This window comes from Electrophorus electricus, chromosome 11 (assembly GCF_041902795.1).
Source record: "Electrophorus electricus isolate QZ-2024a chromosome 11, ASM4190279v1, whole genome shotgun sequence".
NCBI lineage: Eukaryota > Metazoa > Chordata > Actinopteri > Gymnotiformes > Gymnotidae > Electrophorus > Electrophorus electricus.
In genome coordinates, this window is record NC_137507.1 from 18560714 (window position 1) to 18574985 (window position 14272).

The 14272-nt window shown below is 46.0% G+C and overlaps 1 protein-coding gene across 9 annotated transcripts in view; it reads left to right on the forward strand.

Moving 5' to 3' along the window:
• Positions 1-14272, forward strand: part of ppfia2 (PTPRF interacting protein alpha 2) — a 179189-nt gene that overhangs the window by 100832 nt on the left and 64085 nt on the right. The gene's annotated exons all lie outside the window — the stretch shown is intronic.

The window sequence follows — 14272 nt, forward strand, 5'->3', positions numbered from 1 at the left end:
CCTTTGATGTCCATCCGCTGCAGTTCCGCGATGTATTTTAACCGGGCTGCTCTCTGTGTTTAGGATGAATGAATACGGTCTCCTTCCAAACGTGACCAAAGGAAGTTCAGCACGCTGTGCTGTTGGGCTGGTCCGCTGTGGCACTTTCGCTGGGCAGGTCTATAGAATGTTCTCTGTTGTTTATACTGCCTCATTTTGGCTAGTCAGATATTTAGTTTTTTCCTGAAAATTTTGAATTCATGGGAGCGGGGGGTTGTGTGTGTGTGTGTGTGTGCTGACTGTATCTGTAAATAACACATGAAAGGTCTCCACCCACCTTCCTCCCTGGCAGACTGCTGCGGACGTCCGTTCTGCTGGCACTGGGTTGACGTTGTGGAGCCAAAACAGCTATAAACTGTAGATTACTGAGTCCTAAGGTATTGTGCACATTTGACGTGCTGTCCCTTTACTCTCATGCTGATCATTTTGTGCTCTTTTTTTTAATTAATGTATCATCAACAAGTGCTATAACACCTCTGTCAGCATTCCTGGCTCGCCGGTGGTTTCTGAGCCTTTGGTTGAGGATGGTTTGTGTTCATAGTTACTTCCGGAACATTCCTGATGATGTTTAGGTTGACAGTTCTCCTGTCACATAGCTGAGCTTACATGTGAAAAGCGTTAAAGATGTCATATGTCAAATCAGCACCGCTGTAAAGCCAGACACAGAGGCCAGAAAATCTTGGAGAATTAGGCCAACAATTATCTACGACACACACATAGTAGATGCTTGAAAATGGGTCTAAACTGTGATCTCCATAACTGGGCGGGTGAGTTAAATATTCACTGGTCGTCCACTCCACCTTACGGCTGAGAATGATCCGGCCAAGGGAGAGGTGTTCTTGAGGCGTGTAGACGTCGTAGCTTAGCGTGTGCTCTGGTGGTGGTGTGCACAGCGTTGCTGTTCTACTCAGTACAGAGACATCCAGAGATAACCCGCATGAGGTACCACTGTCCCACCTCCCACGGCGACAGGAAGTGATGCTCCACCGCATCAGGGACTTGTATTGGCTGCAGAAGCAGTCAGCAGGAATAACGGCTGTGAGTGGAGCTCTGCTTCCACTGTTCTCTTTAATCCACATGCCTAGAGGAACTCTCCTCTCTTCTCTTCTCTCCAGGAGTATGCGTGATGTTTAAGAATGCAGTAGGCCTATGTGTAAAAGAATTCTGATTTTGTAAAAAATGTACACTCAGGGAAGTCACATTTGGCAGTTAATTGGTAGGAGGTGTGTTGAAGGATACTCCTGATCTTGATGGATTGTGCTAACAGACTTTGTAAAGCGCATGTAAAAGGCCGCAGGTGAACTGTGCCCTGTTACTGAGTCAGTGAAGTCTGTGTGAACTGAACTCCTGTGCAGTCAGCAGCACGATGTTGCGGTTACTGCAGGCGAGTGTGTTTCCTTCTCGTACTCACCCGATCCAGTGGTGAATCATCAAGGCCTTCAAAAGATGCACTAGGTAAGCATAAACAGAGGGAACACTCTGCTATATATGCGTGCGTGTGTGTGTGTGTGTGTGTGTGTGTGCGTGCGCGCGCCAAACCTCTGCGAAGCACCCCTGCGTCAACTGACCGCTTGACGATTAGTTCGGCTCCTCGGACGTGTCTCCAGCCTGCACCCACAGCCGATCGGATGCCACGCGGCGGAATTAATCCCACTGCCAGTGTGTCCTATGGGGGGCTAACGAGCCCGTGAACGGGATCTGGGTTCAGAGTGTTGGGATCGCCTGATGACCTGCAGCGACAGGACTGTGTGTGTGCGTATGTGTACCTGCCATTGATCCACGCTCACACGTGTTTCTAATTCAATTGATCGCGCCCTGCAGAATAAACAAAGCAGCGGCTCCTACAGCTGTTTCTCCGGTCAGGGCTCTACAGTGGGAGATGTGCTCCACACTCCCAGCATGCACCAGCAGCCTCCCCACAGCAGCTGTCTGCTACATGTGACGATGCACTTTGCACAGGCCACCACTTTTGGTTTTCTTTTTACCATAATATCAGATACAGTGAACGTAATCCGTGTTTGTCGTCTGTTTTTGGAACGGCTGTATAGGACGCCATGTAGTGTGTTTTCGTGTGTTTTCTGAACTGCTGAACTCAAGGCAAGTGACTCTTATCCTGCGCTAGTTCAGACTAGCACGCAGGATCGTTTGCTATTTTGTTGTTGTTTTCATTTTTTTTTGTTCTTTTTATTCTTTGGGGTGATTTGTGTCTTTATTATATGGGCAAGACGGTTTCTTCATGTGAAGCTAAACACTCAATAAACTTCATTACCCTCCGAGTGTCGCGGGCGCTTTCATCTCGGAGTAATTCATGCCGATTCTTTAATCCTGACATGAGCACAGCGCTTTTCCTCACTTTGAAGTTTGTATTTTTATGTTTTAAATTTCCAAAACAGAAAGTGTGGGGGGGGGGGGTACTAGAACATGACACCACATGTGGGTGGCTGATAGAAACCTGTCTCCATGGAAACAAATTTGCTGTAGAGAGTTGAGTAATTAGTTTGCAAGTGTGTACGGGCTACAGGGCAGTGGCCATATACATGAGGACATTGTTTGTGTGTGTGTGGGGGGTGTGTGTGTGCAGCTCTGTGGCTCAGCTGTGGACTTGAATTGAAATTGACATGCTTCCTGTAAGAGCCTCTACTAGAGAAGAGGTGTGGTTAGAATTGGCCAGCCGGTATTCCCACGCCCTCTCACGGGCTGCGGCTCGTGTTTAAGAATAGTGTTTAGACAGACAGAGGGCAGAATAATAAACCACTGTCCTGCACAGCCGCTGCGTTCACAGATCCTCCGCCCTGCTTCTACGTCTCCGAGCACGGCGTCGGAGGAACGGTGGTGGTGCGCGACTGCAGGTCGGTGGTGCGTGACTGCAGGTCGACATGTGACAACATGCAGTACACGGGAGAACAGGTCACATGCAGAAGGTATGGAATTCTCAGGTATCCAAGGTGATGCCCTCACTTTGGTGTAGATGAAGGCTAAAGAGTGGAGGAGAATCATTCGAAGATACCAGACCATGAAGAAACCAGACCACGAAGATACCAGATCATGAAGAAACCAGACCATGAAGAAACCAGACCACGAAGATACCAGATCATGAACAAACCAGATCATGAACAAATCAGATCATGAACAAACCAGATCATGAACAAACCATTCCACAACACAAATAAGCCCTTTCTCCGCCACTCTCCATTTTACAGTTCAGTATACAGTCCTGTACTGTAGGTTTTACAGGGTCTTCTCACTGGTTTTAAGTTCTGTCACTTCTGGGAGTTTAGATGACAGTTGTTGTTGTTGTTGTTGTTGTTGTTGTTGTTGTTGAAGCTCTCATTATCTCAGTTAAATAAGACATTCTTCGCTGACTCAACCTGAAATTCAGTTAGCTTTTCAGATTTTGAGGCTGTGCAATTCAGAATGCATTTGCATATAATTTGATGCTTCATTTTATATATATTTGCAAAGTGTGTGTCCTCTGGATCAAAATAATATTATTTAGTCATGTAATCCCTAAGGCATATAAAGGGAATGTGGCCCAGGTCCATTTCGAGGAAGACAGATTTATGGTGGAGCCCCCTGTAATCTTCCAGGTCAGTCCCACAGATTGAGGGTTAATTGACTGAACAAGCAGATACATTCCTGATAAGAAGACAATCACTGAAGCCAGTTAAGCCAGTTTCCATTAAAATGACAAACTGAATGTATCCCTTGACTATCCAATAGCGTATATTTAAAGTGGATATTTTTGTTTTGATGGCTCTGTGACGTATGATATATTTCACACGACTGCTTGGACTAAATGTACAGCTTCAAAGTTCAGAAAGAGCAGGTGGGATGTGATTATGAGCCAGGCGGAAAAAAAACGCTATTCACAGGTGTTCAAGTGTCAAAGAGGTGCAAAATGGAATTTACTTGCCATGACTTTGCTGAAGTGTGTTTTGAGCTGCTTTTCATGGACCGTCAACCTCCGGTGCCTTTAGGTGTCTTCCATTCCCACGGATGGTTCGTCTGAGTAATCCGTCGTGTTCTGCACTCGGCAGTTCGTGCCCTCTCGGCTGGAGAATTCCGACTCATTGCTGAGAATGTGCAGCCTCATCCACTGACAGTTCTCTGTCAGGTCGCTGTTTAGTATCAAAGCGTGTTGTCTGTAGCCTAACGTTGCCACGAGAAACTGTCTTAAAGTCACAATGAAGGATTTGAAGGAGACTACGGAGCTCCAGCGGAGTAGCTGAAGCACGGAGACGCAGAAGGAAAAAGGCTGGGGGCCTAAGCAAATAGAACTGAATTCCTGGATATATTACATGGGCCTGCTGCCCGGGCCTATAATACAGCCATTAGATCTGTAACCAATCTGGATGAACACACCAGGTCATGGACCGTCAGGGTTCTTCATGAGCAGGCCCAAGTGTGTGTGTGGAAAACACAGTGTGTTAGGACCCCAGGCGGGTGTTTTTTAATCTTCTGTGCGTGTGCCCATGTGTCTATGCACATGCATGTGTGTGTTTGTGTGTGCGTTTGGGTTTTGCATATGTGATAGGCATGTAAAGATACAAAAATGTATTTGCAAGATTTCTTTGCCTTTTAAAACTGATAAAAGAAATATAAAACTGATATTATACACACCTGTGGGATATTGTTTATCACTGTAGTTTTGTGGAAATTTTAGTGATTAATGCTAGTAATTACAGTACAGTTAGCGTGTTTTTAAAGGCTACAGGACAGTGAACGTTAGCTACGGTATACGTACAGCATAGTACCGCGCAGTGGCCTGCCAGCATGATAATAAAAATGGGTTAGTAGTAATTAAGCTTAGAAACAAACAAACAAAGCTCCTGTTTTGGAGGAAGACGACAGAATCCACAGCTGACGACTTCACCGCAGTTTCTCCTCTGTTGGCCACCGCGCCGAGGTTCCATAGCGCAGAGCAAAGACGCGCTCGGATCTTTCCGTCCACATCCACCAACGGCTCGTTCAGGTTCCCTCGTTCTTCGTTCACTGTTCAGTGTTTATAGCGAACACTTGATATTATTATATTAAACTTGATATTAATATATTAGCATTATATTAGGCTGCACGGTGCTCTTTACCTGAAATGCCCGGACATGTTTTAGCACACCTCGCTACTTACAACGTTACTAATGATAGAGAGAGAATACCGTGCCTGACAGAATATTCCGAACAAACCCGAACAAACCCGAGCCTCACCCGAAACTCGACTATTGCCAGCTCCCTTCGGTTTTGGCTCAGGTTGTAGACCTCTCATTCTGGCTACTCAGAATTTAGTTTTTAAGCATAACATAACCTGTTAAACCACCGCCATGCTGTTCAGACGTGGCTGCAAACTTACCTTAAATGGCCTAAACTGCTAAATTGCGAGTGATTATAACAGAGTTGTGCCATCATATTGTTTGCATTAGCTTTTTCCGCTCCCCACACATCATGTATGTTGACCAGCTGGCGGCAATCACCTGTCCTTGATTTTATCTGTAGCCGGAATATTTCCATACTTCTGATTTTTTTTTTTTTTGAGAGAGAGAGAGAAAAGTTCTGGGGTCCCGGTACCTTCCACTGTGCTCCGATACCTCGATCGATGGTTAAATCTCTCTCACAGGACAGTCACACATGATCAGAGGGACACACAGCAGTGTGTGTGGGAAGCTGTTAAAGCAGGGCTGCTTTGTGTCTCTGGCAAAATAAGCTTATTTAAATGCAATGACGGCATTCTGAAGCGTCCACAGTAACATTACCGTATGTCTTTAATATTGTGATATACCATATTACCGTATACTGACACATTCCTAATATGTGGGTGCATACGTGTGCTTGCCTGTGCGTGCACGCAGGCGTGCATGAGCCCTTGTGTTTGTGGATGCATGTGTATGTTTTTGTGTGTGTTTGTGTGTGTGTGTGTCTGTGTGCTTGTGTGTGCTTGTGTGTGCATGTGTGCATGCATGTGTGTATGTGCGTATGTGCATGTGTGTATGTGTGTGTGTGTGTGCATGAATGTGTACATGTGTGTGCATGTGTGCATGCATGTGTGTACGTGCATGTGTGTCTATGTGTGTGTGTGTGTGGCTGTGCGTGTGTGCATGTGCGCTTGTGTGTGCATGTGTGCATGTATGTGTGTATGTGCGTACGTGCATATGTGTGTGTGTGTGTGTGTGTGTGCGTACGTGCGTGTGTGTGTTTTTGTGTGTGTGTGTGTGTGTGGCTTGCTGTGCTCTCTGAACGGCAGCGTGTGGATCATGTTGATGGAGGGAAGGAGTGTGTGGGTGTGAGGAACCGTCACGGTCAGTTCAGGGAGAAGAGAGACCTGCTTAACAGCCCGTGGAGCATCTCTAACTACACCACATTTGTTCAGACATGATGACAGCCGTTTTAGATCTGCGTGCCTCTAACCTCAACTTCGCCCAGTCTGAGCTAATTGCGTTTCCCGATCGTGCTAGGAGAGAGGAGGCAGGAGGGAGAACCAGCAGCTGTTGAAATATTTACTTCTTTTGATGGTCTTGATTATTGACAGGAAGCCATTAAAAAGTGTTTTTGTCTCAAAAATGTGTGAAGTAAAGTAGATTTCAATAACTGTGTCTTAACAAGGTATCAGACTGATTGCTCTTTGTGTTCATATGCCCTACACAGATTCTAGGGTATAGTGCTGATCTCTCAACATGAGTTTTGCAATGAAAAATACTAAAATGGCCAAAAAAGAGTAATAAATGTGTAAGGTTATGTCAACAGACTGTGAAATGTTCCATTTTAATGCCCCAGAGCTAATTTCTTCATATCTATATATTATATAATATATTTTTCCTTTATAATAATTAATGGAATCTGTAATACATAGAATGGTAGAAAACATATATAGCAAGGAAACCCTGAGATTCAGTATTATGCTGTAGGTAACTTTAACCTCTTAGGTGTTGTCCGGCTGTGTAGACGACCTGTTTAAGACCAGTTAGCACCCACTTTCTGAGCAGGACAGCCTGTGGCGTTTCTGTGGCACTGAGAACTGTCTCGAGACAGGCAGCAGACATGTGAGGATGAACAGTTAACATCTGGCCTCACAAGTTTGCAGCACCAAGAACAAAGCACAGTTGGTTAAACCCACCAGCTGATATCACGCCAGGACCTTGCATAAAGTAGCTGGGGTGCTCTTTTATTACCCTCCCCATCACATTAATACCCTCCCCATCACATTAATACCCTCCCCATCTCTTTAATACCCTCCCCGTCTCTTTAATACCCTCACCATCACAATAATACCCTCCCCATCTCTTTAATACCCTCCCCATCACATTAATACTCTCCCATCTCTTTAATACCCTCCCCATCACATTAATACTCTCCCATCTCTTTAATACCCTCCCCATCACATTAATACCCTCCCCACCTCTTTAATACCCTCCCCATCACATTAATACCCTCCCCGTCTCTTTAATACCCTCCCCATCACATTAATACCCTCCCCATCTCTTTAATACCCTCCCCATCACATTAATACCCTCCCCGTCTCTTTAATACCCTCCCCATCACATTAATACCCTCCCCATCTCTTTAATACCCTCCCCATCACATTAATACTCTCCCATCTCTTTAATACCCTCCCCATCACATTAATACCCTCCCTGTCTCTTTAATACCCTCCCCATCACATTAATACCCTCCCCACCTCTTTAATACCCTCCCCATTACATTAATACCCTCCCCATCTCTTTAATACCCTCCCCATCACATTAATACCCTCCCCATCTCTTTAATACCCTCCCCATCACATTAATACCCTCCCCGTGTCTTTAATACCCTCCCCATCTCTTTAATACCCTCCCCATCACATTAATACCCTCCCCGTCTCTTTAATACCCTCCCCATCTCTTTAATACCCTCCCCATCACATTAATACCCTCCCCATCGCTTTAATACCCTCCCCATCACATTAATACCCTCCCCATCACATTAATACCCTCCCCATCTCTTTAATACCCTCCCCATCTCTACTGCCTCTCTATACCACTGCCTGTAAATCATTAATATGTGTTCTCTGAGAGAGGAACTCCAGAAGAAAGAAAGTTGACCCATTTCTGTTTTTCTCCCCTCAGCTCCTCAGGGGCCAAGTTATAAGTACCACACCGTGTGATTGGGAGAGTGACTCCTCATACCTAGGTCTGTGTGCTGTGGAGCTTTTGTACACAGCTGTCCTCTTGAGAACTTATCGCTCCCTTCGTGGATCAGCTCTCGTGTGAGCAGGAAATGAGTGGCGCTCAGAATAGCCTGGTCCATGGCTGACGGTGCCTCCTTCCCCCTCGTGGGGTGAGCGTTTGCAGTAAGGTGAGTGATTCAGGCCTGGCTCTCTGTTTCCTCCCAGTTCCACCCTCAGAGATGCCTTTCCAGATGCAGTGCACTAGAGCTTCCTCTGTGGGTGTGACCACGGCTTACTCACCATTCTGTCTCTAACGAAGAGGGATGCTGTGAAAAAGAGATAGAGAGAGAGAGAGAGAGAGAGAGAGAGAGGGAGGGAGGGAGGGAGTGAGACAGAGGGAGAGAGATGTAGTGTTCACTGCATTTTAATAGCATAAAACACATACAGTGAAAAGCCATGAACAAAAGCCATGCCAAGAGATGAAAGCCAAACTGATGAAAATGACGCTAAGCCATCGTTATAGGGCAACTTATGTTAAAGAAGATAAAGTGTTATGGTACAGTAGCCCATTCACTCACAGTCCAGCTCTTGTACATATGCATGTATGTTCAGCTGAGGTCTAACGCCCAAGGAGTCTGTTCACACTGGGATCTCTGCGGTCCATTCTCGGACGCAGGCGCATTGCAGCGGGTTTTGGACAAGCGAGAGCTCTCGCACCCCTGAAATCGGAGGGTTTTTCTCTTTCTCCGCTGCTTGTCTCCGGCAAAGTCCGGGGGAAAAAGGCAGTAATCAATTTGCTTTGGTTTAATGGAGGTCCGAGAAAGAGGCGCTCCCCCACGGCGAGGCATCCTAGAGGTTCAGAGTGGGACTAAAAGCATGTCATTGCTCGAGCCCTGCTGTTTTGCCAACTGTGTGTGTGTGTGTGTGTGTGTGTGTGTGTGTGTGTGTGTGTGTGTGTGTGTGGTTGTTGTAGGTTTAATCCACATTTGACATCAGTTTCATGGGTCATAGCCTTATCTCACGGTATGTTTTTTTTTTTTTTTAACAAACACACTTATATTCCAAAATATTAAGACTGAGCTCTTATTGAAGAGATTCCAGATGGAGTGGAAAGAAGAAAAACATACCATGACATCACAGCCACAATATGGCTGTTCCACTGTTGGTTTCATTTTGCTTATAACATTACTAGGCAGTTAAATTTTACTGAATTAAATCAGATTCAGTTGACTGTGCTCCAGAGAGCTGATATAGTCTCTGGGAATAGCCTGGTAGTACGTAGACGGATACAGAGGCAGACAGAGGCGTGGTTTTATGTTAGTTAGGAGTACATCAGTTACAACAGGTGCTCATAGAGTGGAGGACGAGGTCCAGGCCAGATGGAATGTAGAGTACATGCATGTGCCAGCTTCTCTGTGACCCGGGGTCAGAGCGTACGGCGCCCCTGGATCTGAGAGGGTTAAGGGCCTTGCTGGTCTGTTGGTGTCTCTCATGGTGTCTCTCTCACAGGAGAGGAGCACTGGTGTGTTGGGGTCTCTCATGGTGTCTCTCTCTTTCAGAGCTTCTCCCTCATGTTCTGTGCGGAAGGCCTTTAAAGAAATTCAGACTCCTTTAAGTAATGCAGTCTGAACAATGCTGCCAGCTAGTCTTCTCCTGATGCCTGCACGTGTGTGTGTGTGTGTGTGTGTGTGTGTGTGTGTGTTTGTGTGTGTCGATACCCTGTATATTTGTGTGTTGTCTGTTTTTTGTGTGTGTGTGTCTGCGTGTGCGTGTGCTTATCCTTAGGCATGCATTCTCTGATCTGCCAATTCTGCACTTATCTAAGTAACAAGCACACCTCCAGGTGGCAAAACCTTGTCCAGGATGCCTTTTAAACACTGCAGGCCTACAGACCACCTTCCTGTGCCCAGCACCCGTGGGGCGGCCCCATGCATACTAGCTCGCCTCCCATTGATGTGGGCGCCACGCCAGGCCGGCCAGCCAAACGGTAGGGGACAGGCTTGGGAGAAGCCGATAAGAGCCGTACAGGAAGGGGGAGTGGACTGTCTGGAGGCCAAAACAAAGACGAGAAGAGGCAGGCAAATGAAACCAGAGCGCACGGCCCCCCAGGGCGGGGCCGCCGCCGCTTCTGTACATGGCTGCTTCAAACAGGCGTAGCACAGACCTCCGGCGCCAGGCCGACCGGAGGCAGGGCCTTTTGAAAGATGCAGACCTGAGGGCATCCACTTCAGAAAACTCAGCATTGTGGGGGTCTGATTTGCCCGTGTGTCACAGCCACACAAACATTAGTGAAGCATGTGGAATCATGTGGGCAGTGGTAACTCAGTAGTTAAGGTACTTGTAATTGAAAGTTTGCTAGTTCAAGCCCCACCACTACCAAGTTGCCACTGTTGGGCCCCTGAGCAAGACCCTTAACCCTCAATTACTCAAGTTCTGTTCAGTCAGAATTATAAGTCGCTTTGGATAAAAGTGTCAAAAAAAATGCCACAAATGTAAATGTTTCACCGAAACACATGCTGTCACTAACACACTTAGTGTTGCTGAAGCATGTTGGCTGTGTAGTGCTGCATCGGTCCAGAAATGGTTGCAGCTACAACAACCTGTTTATTTAAACCCAAATCCGAGGGTCGGTGGAACAGTCAGGAGTCAAAAACCCTGCAACCCAGAACGGAATGCAGTAGGGCTGGGCAAAATCGCATACAGCAAACCAGGACAAACTCTTGGCTGCGGAGGGAATTCAAGGACAGGAAGAGGAAGTGATGTGCAGGGGAGAAACTGTGCTTCCTGGGCTGTGGACTTCAGCTACAGAATGGCTTATCCAAAGCCGGCTTTCTGCAGTTTAGTTCCATCCCTAACACTTGTATGGTGATACTGAATATGCCTCGACTGAGAAGATCACCTCAACAACGCTTCTCTCTTCAACTTCCCAGCAGTGTTTGTCCATTTAAAAAAAGAAAAACACCCCTACTTACTTTTCAATTCATCCTTCGCTTCTAAACTGCGCATAATAGGTTGATCGCCGGTCATCCAGAACGAGACTTTAATAACGGGCGCTCCAGTCGGAGAGACTCGCCGAGAGGCAGAATAGAGCAAGGTCAGGAGTCAATCAGCCAATCAGTAGCTCTCCAGTCTACCAGCCACGGGTGAATTACCTCTCTGGGGAAAAAAAAAAAAAAAACAGATAGAGAGAAAGATAAAGATCTTTATACATGTATAAAGGAGGGGAAACGACAGAGATGAAGAGTGAGAGAAGGAGTAAGCAAACACATTCATATTCCTACCTGACCGTTAAAGTCACCTTGTGCATATGCACAAAACCCTAGCTTTGTTTCAGTCTATAGTTGTGCGTGACATTGGCTTTTATGAGCTCTTCGAACTGGCAGTGAGCAAGCGAACCGGCCCTCTGGACAATCCGTTTGGCTCGGCGCAGTCAAGCAGAGCGTCCGGAGTTAAAGGGCAGGTCCTGCAGCAGCTTTATCAACCCAGCTAAATTGCATAACGGCTCAGGCCCTCTCCTCTAATTTGTCGCTCTGGAAGGAGCTCTCGAGTGCCATGTAACGAGTCATGGCCGTGGGCCGGAACACCCCGTGTGGCCGCCGGCTTGACTGCTGCGACGCCCTTTGGATAAAGCGCTGCCTCTGTTCATTGATGTGATTTGTCGATAACTGCGCTTGATTTGAGCGGGTTGTTTTCGTCCAATCAGTCAACAGGTGGGCAGATCCATAGCTATTTCACCCAGTCACGGCTTCTTCTTTTTTTTTTTTTCTCGTCTTCTCCCTCAAAGGGTAAGCTGTGTTTGGGTCATATTGGTTTTCGCAGTGTGGTTCCATAAACAAGAAGCTTCAAGCTTTTGGAAACGAGAGCAGGAGAGAATGTGTGTTCATATGTGTTTGTGTGTGTGTGTGTGTGTGTGTGTGTGATTGCCTCTAAACTGGGAGCGAACGATATCTGTTTGGTCGTGGAGGGAGAATGCGGTCCCTCTCTCTGAACTCTGAGAACACACTGACCATCTACTCCATACATTGCTGAGAAAGTGGCCCTTAATAACCACAGCAGCAGATATGCGCAGGACTCGGGTGTGTACGTATCTCACGAAGCTGTGGGATAATACAAGTTGACCATTCTGCCTAAAACAACGCGTCCTGAACCGACTGCTTTATGTCCAGCTGTCCTCTCCAATCCTCTTCTCTTTCCACAACCTGCTGTTGGATATCCATTTCACGTGAAGGCAAAAAGACCCAGAGAGCTCGTGGCTCCTGCTTTCTCTAACCTGGCACCCCCAGTGGCCTGGCTATACTGGCAACAACACCCTTTATCATTAAAATGGAAGCTTTTGCATGAAGAGAACTGAAAGCCTTTTATACATAATATTATCAAATAATATTTGAAGTGTTTGGAGGTGATGGCACAGCTTTCAGGATGTAATATGCCGACATGACAGGGAGCAGCAGCTTACTAATTAAATACAAAAACAAAGGAAGAAAACAAAAAAAAGAATAAATAGGGCTTGGTGTGTCTAGACTAGAAATAGGAAACCTTTTCACAGGCAAGATGTGTAGCATTAATTAAGTAGTTCTTCCTGAGGTTTGGGGTAGCAAGTACCTAAATAAATGTTTTCTTTGCCCCAAGCTGCTGGTTTGTTTGTGCCTTTCCTGTGTTTGATCCGCGGGTCTGCATTCCATCACCAAAGACATCTATGCCAGAGCACGGATTCATTGGTCTGACTTCAAAAATGAATCCCAGTGGTGGGTGGCACGTAAGGATGTGCGATATGATCAAAATATCATATCCTGATATAGGTCAATTCATATCAAGACATCAATGTCTATCGTGACACATATCTATCGTGAGGTAGTTTTGAAACAGTGGGTGAAGCTGATTATTATCTTTCAATTGACTTTTGTAAGAGAGGTACAGAAACTGAAGCGTGTGTTTGCTGTTGGTTAGCTAGCTATTTCACTAGTTGTCAGTTATATAACTGCTAACACGTATTTAGCTAGTTAAAGGTAAAACTGTACGTTAGTAGAAAGCGTGTATTAGCAGTTAGCAGCTAGCTAGACTTCGTTAGTTCCCTCAATTAGTCTTGTCTGGTCAGACTCTTGTCCGTAATTGTCCCCTCACTCTCCTCCACTGTAAAAAATGTTGATCATCTAAGCACTCATTCCCTCCCAACACACTGCCTGGCCAGGTTCTCACCAGGTTCTTGTCACCTGCTCATCAGTGCAGCCACGGAAACAGCCTTTCTTCAGCTCTTCACACGCGCATGTGCTCTTGCTCTGCCACTTTGTATCTCTGTCTACAGTGGGGAGAATAATTATTCGATCCCCTGCTGATTTTGTAAGTTTACCTCCTTACAAAGACATGGACAGTCTATAATTTTCATGGTAGGTTTATTTTAACAGAGAGAGACAGAATATCAACAAAGAAATACAAAATAAAAACTTTAAATAAAGGTTATAAATTTATTTCTTTTTGATTAAGGGAAATGAATATTTGATCCTCAAGCAAAACATGGCTTAGTAATTGATGGAGAAACTCTTGTTGGCAAGCACAAAGGTCAGACATTTCTTGTAGTTGGTCCCCAGGTTTGCGCACATCTCAGGAGGGATTGTGGCCCACTCCTATTCACAGACACTCTCCAAATCCTGAAGGTTATGAGGATGTCACCTGGCAACTCGAAGTTTGGGCTCCCTCCACAGATTTTCTATGGGATTAAGATCCGGAGACTGGCTAGGCCACTCCAGGACCTTAAATGTGCTTCTTCTTAAACCACTGCTTTGTTGCTTTGGCTGTATGTTTTGAGTCATTGTCATGCTGGAAGACCCATCTACGACCCATCTTCAGTGTTCTGGCTGAGACCAGGAGGTTCTCATTCAGGATTCCACGGTACATGGACCCATTCATCAACCTCTCAATGCAGTGAAGTCTTCCTGTACCCTTAGCAGAGAAATAGCCCCAAAGCAGAATGTTTCCACCTCCATGTTTGACAGTGGAGATGGTGTTCTTGGGGTCATATTCAGCATTTCTCTGCCTCCAAACATGGAGAGTCGAGTTGATGCCAAAGAGCTCAATTTTGGTCTCAGCTGACCACTTGACATTCTC